General features: G+C 32.7%; 1 long non-coding RNA gene across 1 annotated transcript; it reads right to left on the bottom strand.

Moving 5' to 3' along the window:
- Nucleotides 1–1,800: 1,800 nt before the first annotated feature.
- On the bottom strand, nt 1,801–4,599 carry LOC131144909 (uncharacterized). The gene is made up of 2 exons (XR_009133929.1): nt 3,888–4,599; nt 1,801–2,476 (listed from the first exon to the last, which is right to left on the bottom strand). It is a non-coding gene; the product is annotated as an uncharacterized LOC131144909 (long non-coding RNA).
- Between the last annotated feature and the right edge of the window lie 4,907 nt (nt 4,600–9,506).

The raw sequence follows: 9,506 nt of genomic DNA, 5'->3' as shown, positions 1-9,506 counted from the left end.
ATAGGGACAGTCGACTGGATTCTATAGCTCGGTCAACCGGTATGCACACAAAGATGATCCGACAGACTAGATCATAAGCCCAACCGACCAAACCACACTAAAAGGGATTTCTCCCTTTGGCCAGTCGATCATACCTCGGATCGATCGACCAAACCTCTCGGGTTAAAGAAATTTTGATCTCCCAATGGTCATAAAAATTTGAAATAATTTATTGTTTTATTGCACAACGGTCGTATAACGGTCATATTTTGAAATTGCCTATATAAACCTTGCCCAATCACTTGGAAAATGCAAAAGAATCACTTTGAAAATATAGTTGATTATTCTTTGATTCTTACTTGCATATTATACTCACTTTTGAAGATCAAATTTCTACTTCTCCAACCTTCATTTTGAAAATTCTTTTTGGAAAAAATTCTTTAAGTTATTCAATAAAGCTTTAAACATATATTCAACTCATATATACTTGCTTGATAAGCTTATCTCTTTTGAGTTCCAAAGGTCAAATCTTGAAGAAAATTGTTTGCCTTATTTCTCATTCATTTGTTAAATATCTTGAGAGCAATACCCTAACTTCTCCTACTCTTATGTTGAAAAATATTTTTTGAGAAATCTTTTATTGGGTTTAAATCTTTGAAGCATTTTTCATACACATTTTCTCAAAGATTACATACCCTCATTCTCGTGCAAAATATTTTTGAGAGGAATACATTTACTCTACCAAGCTTCATATTTAAGTGCATCTAGTTTTTCATTTGTACAGATTCTCTTTTGAGAAGGGTTTTAATTGTAAGCAAAACCTTTTTCAAATCAGCTCTTTTCGATTGTGCCAAGAGAGGGTACATCACTTGGAGAGGCTTCTTCGCCTGTAAGGAGGGAATACGGTTTAGGGTTTGAACAATGTCACGCGTGGGGTATCGCTTAGATAGGTTAGTCCACCTATAAAGACTAGTGTAACGAGAGGCTCCACCCAAGTGAAATAGTATGTATGAGGTTGTTCCTCCTTGTTCAAGGGGTGGTTAATGGGAATCCTCAAGCGGATTGTGTTGAGGCATGTAGGCAGGGATAGCCAAACCTCATTAAAAATTATTGTGTTTGATTTCTCTCCCTACACTATTTATATTATTTCCGTATATATATGTTTTTTTGTTTATTATCGTGATTGATTTACATACATGATTTAAATTTTTATTGAGATATTATCAGTGAATTGGTAAAATAATTAGTAAAAATTTTTAAAAGTCCAATTCATCCCCCCCTCTTGGATTACACAATTCCTCACAATTAGGAAATTTTAATTTCCCATTGTGGGCTCACATTTGGCTCACATATTTAAAAGCAATTATGTTACTGAGCTATTTTATCATCCATTTAGTACGAACTTTGCAATGCGTAAAAACTCAATACTGTGCTTCTAAAATAACTTAATATATAAAGAAAACCTAATAAGGCTATGATCCTTAAGTCAAATTAAAAACAATTTTCACATTGTTTCTTTTCCCCATCTAAAGAGAAGAACACATGTGAAGCACATAAAGATTTGACTATTGAAGATCAAAATTCTCCGCTACAGACTGTTGGACAATCAAATTAGACACATTTATTAATTCAAGTATTTATTCCACATATAGTTTTCTTAATTGATTAACTTTATGATGTTGGGTTATTAGGTTTTATGGATTAAAGTTATTTCTAACAACCAAAACAATCTAGAATCAACCAACCTCAATTATTGACGAATACTCGAATTCTAGTCAATATTGGTAATAGATAACATAATGATGATTAGGCTCACGTCCATCAAGACTAGAAATAGATCCACCTTCATTGTCAACTTCATTAAATGAAAATATATTGGTAAATAGATACAAGATCAAGTAAATTCAAGTTTCATAAATCATGAAATTAATTGGTCTAAAGATCCAACTTCAACTTATTTGACAACAATCTCAACCTTTCAAATTGATAGATCTTACTAAACAAAATCAAAGATTAAAAAAATTCACCTTTTTTTTTTTTTACTATAGATTGTCAAATTGATCATTTGAAATACTATTATCAATTAAATCAATAGATCTAATCAAATTAATCCAAGATTAAGAAAATTCAACATTTTCAAATTGTCAAATTAATCCTTCAACGAATTCACTATTTTCTTTAGGAGGAATATGCTACTTGAAACCTGGAATAAGTGAATCCACTTTTAAGAAGATTGAGTCACTTACTTTGTAAAATATACAAAAATTGTACTCATTTGTTTTCTTTTCTTTTTATAATTATAAAAACTAATATTTATTTTTTATATTTTTTTCTTTATTTGAAGACACAAATTTTGCCTTTACAAGTAGCTCCTGCTTTCTTCCTGATCGGGACGCACGTGCCGTCGCAGCGTCGGTCCCCGGCTGCTCCTTCGCCAGCTCCTAAACACAGGGCACCAACAGCGGTGTTCCCAAAGCCGTTTGATTTGCTTCCATAGCTGCAGATGGATGGATATGATTCTCAATCTCTCTGCCATCACGGAATTGTATGCTTTTGCAACCCATAAATAGCATATAAAATTATGAAACCCAAGGTAGAAAAATTGACCTTAAATCTAATTAAACCTCCGATTGTTTTGATTTTAAGTCCTTCTCAAATTAGAGTCTCATTTACGAAATCAATATCATTCCAAAATAGTCTTACTATTTAAGACTGAGTCCCCATATTATACGGAAGTTTTGAGCCCTCTCTATACAGAGCTTTTATAAAAATTTCTTTAGTTGTAAAATTAATCTTCAATCTTATTCGACGGTTGCAAAATAAATCAAAAGCAAGCATTCTAAAAATAAGCCCTTTCCGGTCTTAAAAGTCAATTTCATTTTTTTAAAAATAGGTCCCCAAATGAATTTTAAATTTTCACTAGTCTAGGTACTTAGGTTGAGTCTTTTATTTCTTTCATTTGTGAATTTGGTAATCATGTTAATTGCAAAATTAGTCTCATCTAAATTTTACAAGAGTTCCCACAAATAACCCTCTCGGATAGTATAGAAACCATGTTGAAATTGAGAGAAGTGAGGAAAAATTCAGAAGAGTTAGAGAGGGGGGGTTCTGCCAGTTTGAAAGAAAAGGGGAGAACAGTAAGAAATCCCTGCAAGAATTGAGGGAGAAAGAAAATTAGAAAAAGAGGGCGGAGCGTTGCAGGATTGGAGAAATTAAGAAGTGAACAGGAGGAGAAATCTGCAAAAGCAGGGAGAAAGGAAACCAGAAGGGGCATTCCATAGTGCCAACCTGTCAACACCCGAAGCTACTTCAGAAACCACTATTCAAAAAGTTCACCACACATTCAGGAACCCAGACCAGAAACTAGAACAGGCTAACTCAGACTTACCCACTGGAGAAGAAGACCGGTCACCGGAGGAGCACGGGACTTGAGGTAAATCTCCTTTCCTTATCCTAATTCTGAGATGTTAACTTGCGCTAGGTTGTGTACCGTGGGTGTATGAATGTAGGTAGATCCCCTCTCTCAAAGAAAGCCTGTGGGCCCATTTTTGTTTGCGACACAAAAGCCCATTTTGAAGAAATTGAACCTGAGGCCCAACTGTCAATATTTTTATCTGCCAAATAACCCAAGACACACACACACACACACACACAGAGCATGTGCTAGGCACCCGCAGGGCTTAGCTTGCTTGGGCTCACCCGAGTCCCCAATTTACTCAAGTTGACTCATGTGAGTCAACCAGGTGGCCACAACCGAGTCGGAGCCCTCACGGCTCAACCAGCCAATGACAAGACCCAAAGTCAAAATCACCAGAAGCAATCAATGATCAGATCACACATCATGCAAGCATAGCGCTAAAAATCTAAGAGGGGAGACCAAGAAGAGATAATCCAAACCAATCACTTACCTTTTAAGCATCACAAAGTTTTCCCCCTCCATCACCACGGCACCGCACCACCAAGCTTCAAGTTGGAGTGAATCACCAAATCTCTGCATCTTCAAATGAGGATCGCAACCCCACGCACCCAGCAAAGTGGTGAATTGAATGAGAGTGAAGAGGGGAGACCGCGGCCCATTGAACCGAAGCGACAAAGGCTACCTCGTTTCGTCGTCGCTGCCACTGCACAACTTTTCCATTTTTGCCAGTTGCTACTGTGAGATCGAAGAGGCTAGACCGCTAGAGAAGAATATAAGACCTGAGGGAAGAGCTTCGGCGACAGATAAATGCAGCGGCTGATTCAGGAACGGTGGCGGAAATCTTGAGGTCGGCTCCAAATGCAGCGATGGACACATCACTGTGAAAATCAAGGAGAGCACGACGGTTCCGGTGACGTGCACGAGGCTGATCCTGACCCCAACGATAGGAACAACGGTGAGGGAGATCGCGGCAGTGATACTTCTACAGGCCGCGAAGAGAAAAAAGGGAGTAGACCGAAGATGGGGGATCGGAGAGAAAACTCTCTGATTTCTTAGAGATAGCATCACCGAGATGAGGAGATCGAAGATTCAGAGGGGATTGTAGACGAGGAGATTTTGGGCAAGAGAGAGGGCAGTGCGTGTAGAGTAAGCTACTAAGGAGAAAGGGAGAGATGCAAGAGAGAAAGAAGGAAAATGAGCAAAAGTGAAGAAAAATAAGTTTTTATGGGTTTGACCACATGACCATGGAATTGCGACACGTGGCACACTAATGATCAACACATCAAAAAGTCGTGTGGCCTTTCTTTGGCCATTAGATCTCAAATTTTTTCCCGTCTTATCACTTTTTTTTTTTAAATATGTTAAATAATATTTTTAAAAAAATATATTTTTTGGAATAACTTGACATAATTTTGCTACTTGAAGTCTCATGTCATTTCAAAAAAATATATTATTTAATATATATTTTTTAAAAATAATAAATCATAAAATAAATTTTTTTTATATATTTTTAAAAAATGATAAATCAGGAAATATATTTTTTTACGTAATAAATTTAGCGTTTATTATTAGTTTTGAATAATTAGCATTTATAAATAGAACGTTTTAACAAACTTTCTATACCCGTCCTGCAATTGGAAAATTTATATATATAATAATTATTTGAAATTAACCATTGACTGCAGGTAAGACAGTATTTATGACAATCAAAAATAAATTTTAAATTAAGAAAACACTTGCGTCTTTCCTCTTTTTATATTTATTATTTTTTACAGGAGATAATAAAAATTATTTTTATATTTAAAATTTTCTTATTTTAAGAAATAATAATAAAAAGTTATGAAGATTTATTCAAATTTTAAAATATAAAATCATTTATAAAATTAGTATATATATATATATATATATATATATTACACTATTTTAAAATTTTCTAAAATATCCATATAATTATTTATAATTCTTACCTTGTATGCATTGCTTTGGTTCTTTAATTTAAAAAAAAATCTCAAAAATTGATAATTTAATTGAATTAAAATATCCCCTATTTATTTCCCGATTTATCATTTTTTAAAAAATATATTAAAAAAACTTATTGCATAATAAATTAAATTTTTGAACTTTATTTGAATTACCAATTTTAATTGTGTATATATATATATTGACACAACAAAAAAAATTAATTTAATATTTATTCAATATAAGATTTTTTTATCAATATCAATATCAATTAACAAAAATACTTATTAGTAATTTTATTATTTATTCAATATCAAATTTTTTTGTGATAAACTGTTTCTTCACTGTACAAAAATGAATATAAAAAAATAAAAATGATACCATAGTTTAAATTCTAATTATTGAGATTAATTAGGTGATTTGGCGTCACTTGAGATGTTCCAAAAGACCCATACATATTAAAATTATGAGTAATAAAAAATAAAAATTAGGGGATATTTTAATTCAATTAAATTATCAATTTTTGGGATTTTTTTTTTAAATTAAAGAACCAAAGCAATGCATACAATGTAAGAATTATAGATAATTATATGGATATTTTAGAAAATTTTAAAATAGTGTAATATATATATATAATAATAATTTTATAAATGATTTTATATTTTAAAATTTGAATAAATCTTCATAACTTTTTATTATTATTTCTTAAAATAAGAAAATTTTAAATGTAAAACTAATTTTTATTATCTCCTGTAAAAAATAATAAATATAAAAAGGGGAGAGATGCAAGTGTTTTCTTAAAATAAAATTTATTTTGGATCATCATAAATACCGTCTTACCCGCGGTCAATGACTAGTTTCAAATAATTATTATATATATAAATTTTCCAATTGCAGTACAGATATAGAAAGTTTCCCAAAACATTCTCGATTTATAAATGCTAATTACTCAAAACTAATAATAAATGCTAAATTTATTATGTAGAAAAATTTATTTCCTGATTTATCATTTTTTAAAAATATATATTAAAAAAATTTATTTCCCGATTTATCATTTTTTAAATATATATATATATATATATTTTGGGAATGACACGTGGCAAATCTTGCTACTTCGAGTAGCGAGATTTGTTTAAATCTCACTAGGGGTGAGCATAATTCGGGGAAACCCGAATTAACCGATCAATTTCGGTCGGTTCGGTTCGGTTAAAAAATAGGTCGGTTCGGTTCGGTTATGGATGTACCAAATTTCGGTTAATCGGTTATCGGTTCGGTTAAGAGAAATTTTAATTCGGTTAACCGAATTACCCGAAATAATAATAAATTAAAATTTAAATATAAACTAATAATATATATATATATATATATATATATATATATATATATATACGCGGGATGGGGGAAAGATTATTCTAAGAGAAATTAAAATTATGAATTGAGTTTTAAGATTATTTTTATTGCGTAAAAATAAGACTAAAGTTTGAGATTGCGTAAAAATAAGACTAAAGTTATAATTATAATCTATTTTTAATAATTAATTTAAAATAAATTCGGTTAAATTCGGTTAACCGAATTACCCGAAAAGGTAATTCGGTCGGGTGAGGTTCGGTTAACATCTCTTATTCGGTCGGTTCGGTTAATAAAAATCATTAACCGAAAATTTCGGTTAATTCGGTTAATTAACCGAATTTGACCGAACCGACCGTTTGCTCACCCCTAAATCTCACTACTCTAAGTAGCGAGACTACGTCTGGGTTATTCCGGGAAATATTTTCCCAAAAAATATATTATTTAATGGATAAAACGAGAAAAAACTCATTAGATCTCCATCCTCAGCGGATGTCTAAGATTGAACCATCTCAACAATCCCCATCCACTGTGTCCATCACGCGCCATGTGGTGCATGGCCCTGACCAAGCCTTAAAATGGTTGATCGCCCCTATTGACTGGTTCTCCCCTGAATCGGTTTGGTCCACTAAATCGGTGTGGAACCTGTTCAACATTTTATGACTTTAATAATTCAATGAAATTCATGAAAAATTCAAAAAAAATCAGAAAAATTATAGAAAAATCAAGGTAAATTAGGAAAAATTCAAAAAATGCTTTTAAGCCAATTTTGTTTGTTTGTTCATCCTAAAATAAATTTCATGTTGAAAAATCACAAAAAATAAAATTGCAAAAAAATCCACAAAAACATTTTAAAAGTTAGAAATTATTTTGCACTTTAAAATTCAGGAAAAATATAGAAAAATCATAAAAATTCATAGAAATCAGGAGAAAATTTTAATACTTTTGGGACTTGATTTTCATTGTTTTCGCTTAAATTGCCTTTTTTTTTTTTTTTTTTTCAAAGTTTCACAAAATATATATGAAAAATCACATAAAAATTCAGGAAAGTCCTAGGAAAATATAAAAATATTTTTGAGTTGGAAAACTTATTTTCACAAATTTTTCATCCCCAAATAAATTCAAAACCTCCAGGATTATTATTCATACTTAGAAAATTCTATAAAAATTTCAAAATCCCAGGAGCATATTTTCCAAGCTATTTTTTCGATTTTCTGATCCTAATGATTTCAAAGGGAAGCATGAATTCTCCGGAATATGATATGCCCTGGTTATGAGGGAATACTTATATAATATTTTTATTTTTTATTTTTTTTTTGAAAGAAGTAATCTTAAAGGCTTATTAAGTTTAGTTTAAGGGATAATTTTCGATTAATTTGATACCATTCGTAAGAACAGGCATGGAGGGGATGCTATTACCTTCACCTCACGTAACTGTACTTCCGAGCCTGACTCTGGTAGCGCAAATCGATTCTACCCTTAATTAGGTAGCAATCAAGTGTTCTGACCATATTTCAAAAGGTTAGTGGCGACTCCATACACCATGTTTTCCACAAAAATATACTTTTTTCAAAATTCACCCATTTTTTCCAGTTCACAGTCGCATCTGTGTTAGTGTTTGGGTGAGTCCGAGACGTCACGACAGTTTGACGACTCCACTGGGGACACTTGAGAGTCGAGCCAATGATTAATTAAGGATTATCCCAAAAATCTAAATCTAAAAAAGCCTTCTAGTTTACTCCTTCCCTATTTTGTACATGTTGTTCATATGTTTATTCTTTTGCAGGTACTTCATGATTAATCACAGTAAGCAAGTGAATAAATACTTGGCTTTGCTTCTGAATACTTCATTGAACAAATAAGTATGCGATTAATTGTGAATACCTTAATTTAGCAAGAGATGATAAGCATGTGGCCACTTGTTTCCATGATTTGTTTGAATAAAGCAAGTGTTTAATTATGAATAATGAATGGATGAATGTGAGGTAGAGGGTGTAGGCTGAAATTGATAAACTAACACACTTGCATAGCTCTATACTCGGGCTTTCCCTATTTAGGATTAAATAGGAGTGTAATAGCATCAGTCCCTTCATGGTAGAGCTTGATGGGACTTGCAAACCACTCCGCTCAATGCGAACTTTATCCGAACCTCTGTGAGGGAGGATGGAGTTTCAATATGGGAACCTTTTGTTATTAGAGATTAGAGCTTAACCACACATATTTATCCAAGATCCTCTGCTTAGGATAGAGCCTCGGAAAACCCTGTATATATACCTACCCAGGGTTGGGACATGAGCCTCTTCCTTCTCCATGTGACTTGATCCGGTCCTTTGTATATACTTTGTGCCATATCATACATACTGCACCCATCTCTTTGATTAATTATAGTTAATTGTGAATATTTTATTTCCATTATTGTTTGAATAAGCATGAGTGATTAATAATTTGTTTCCATTTTTTCTGTTTGAATAAACATGTGGATAAATGTGGGATAAAGGGTTTAGGCTTAAACATGAGCTCACACACCCGGGCTTTCCCTACTAGGTTAAGAAAGGAGTGTAATATTGGCAGCCCCCATGTGGCAGGGCTTATGGGGACCTACGAACCACTCTATTCAATATGAGTTTTGTCTAGACCTCTGGATGGAGTTTCAATCTGGGGACATTTTTCAATCGGGATTAGAGCCTAACCACACATGTTGTATCCTGAATCCTTCACCTAGGGTAGAACCTTGGAGAATCTTGTATATACCTTCCCCAAGGTCGGGACAGAAGCCACATTCTTCACCACAGGTGGTAATTTA

The sequence above is a fragment of the Malania oleifera genome, chromosome 12, assembly GCF_029873635.1.
Source record: "Malania oleifera isolate guangnan ecotype guangnan chromosome 12, ASM2987363v1, whole genome shotgun sequence".
Lineage (NCBI taxonomy): Eukaryota > Viridiplantae > Streptophyta > Magnoliopsida > Santalales > Ximeniaceae > Malania > Malania oleifera.
This window is presented reverse-complemented; position numbering and strand designations above follow the sequence as displayed.